We start from the raw sequence: 1,666 nt of genomic DNA, 5'->3' as shown, positions 1-1,666 counted from the left end.
GGCATGAGCTGTCTGTCGCTTCTGGCCAGAATTGATTTTTTTATGCTTTATTGTGCTTTATTAGGCAAAACAAAAGTAAAAATTAAAAATATTCTTTATTGTAATTTTAAATCGAGGTCAGGAAAAAAAATGTAGGCAAGACCATAGTGAAAAATTATTTACTTAAAAAGAAAGGCTACCTAATAAATGCCAGAGAATGAACTCCAGAGCATTTAAAAATACAAGTGCTTAATCACTGGAGATTCTAAAGCAGGGGGTCCCAGGTGGGGAAAACCCTGTGTTTTTTCTGAACTCCTCAAGTAAGTTTGATGCGAGACCCATTAAGGTAGACACTCATCATTATTCTTTCAGATAATGTAATAAGCATCCTGATCAGAAATAGCAATCCAGGGAAAACTTACATAACCACAGCTTTCCCCCCCCCCAATAAAGTATGTTCCTACTTGTGAGGCTTTTACATTTCCATTTATTTAGTTGTACTCTGTCAAATTTTTAGCCTTTGTACATAATACAGAACACGGAAAGGACAGCTTTTGATAAACACTTGTGGTTCTGTATAATGTGGGGAAAAACACAGGGCATGAGAGCTGATGGCCTGGGGTGTAGCAGGAAGGGAAACAGAAAGAGAAGAAATGTGATCTCAACATTGGTTAAAAGATACTGATGGGAACTGCAAGGACAATCTCCCACTGCGACCAGCTGTGACCCTTTCCTGAGGAACAGACATACTGGGTAGCCTCATGAGACTTAATGTGCATATTTTTCTTTTCTTTTAGATGCCAACATTAACCCACGGGGAGTTATTGTTACAGACTGAAGAACAGAAAAAGAAAAAGCCAAATAGAGCCTTATACCACCCAGTTTAGCTTCCACAGAACATCGTGAATGAGAGAGTAGATTCTTGAGAAAATCCTGGGGTTATCCAGTTTTCATGACCTGTTTCATTAGACCACCATTTCCCAAAATGTGTTCTTTATAAAAAGTAGTTCTTCAGGGAAGGAGAGGAGAGAAAAAATAATAATAGCAATTTTTTAAAAAGCAGTTCTTCAAAAGGCTTGAAAGTATTATTTGGAAGGAGGTTCCATGATGAAGTCAGTTTGGAATGCAGGGTTTACCCAATTTTGAGACATTTCTTTGCAGGACTTCTCAGGACCTTTTTGAACCTTCAAGAAAATAATGTAGTATGAAATATGAAAACTTTCTCCTGGCTGATGAAACACACTTTGCAAAGCACTCGCGTAGACCAGTATGATTTTCAGTAAGAGCTAAATCAATTTTGTTAGTTGTTAAGGCATAAAACATTAATACGGGATATTATAATCCTAGACCTACATTATTTAGACTTTTTGCCTAAGAAAAATTAACTTTAATGTGAAAAATTAGGAGACAATATAGAGAAAATTCAAGAGCCTCTCCAGATAAATTCTTAGAACTAATGATAAAGTTCACTAAAGTTTCCGGATATAAGATGTCTGGGAGGTGGGGGAGGATACTTCCTTATATATTAATAGCAAACAATTAGAATATTTAATTTTTAAAATACCATTTGTAATAGTACCAAAATCTATAAAGTATCTAGGAATAAGTCTAATAAAATATGGCCAAAACATTCATGGAGAAAACTTACAACCTTTATTTAAAGACATAAAATAATTCTTTTTTTTTT

At 35.1% G+C, this 1,666-nt stretch overlaps 1 long non-coding RNA gene across 1 annotated transcript in view; it reads right to left on the bottom strand.

Annotated features, from left to right (window-relative positions):
• Positions 1-446: 446 nt before the first annotated feature.
• The window catches only part of LOC108311423, a 17,707-nt gene continuing 16,487 nt past the window's right edge, over positions 447-1,666 (bottom strand). Inside the window, exon 2 of the long non-coding RNA XR_001828193.2 lies at positions 447-1,163. This is a non-coding gene — a long non-coding RNA (uncharacterized LOC108311423). The remainder of the gene's footprint in view (positions 1,164-1,666) is intronic.

This window comes from Cebus imitator, unplaced genomic scaffold, assembly GCF_001604975.1.
Source record: "Cebus imitator isolate Cc_AM_T3 unplaced genomic scaffold, Cebus_imitator-1.0 Scaffold115, whole genome shotgun sequence".
Lineage (NCBI taxonomy): Eukaryota > Metazoa > Chordata > Mammalia > Primates > Cebidae > Cebus > Cebus imitator.
The sequence above is the reverse complement of the archived record's forward strand: the minus strand, read 5'-3'. Positions and strand labels throughout refer to the sequence as shown.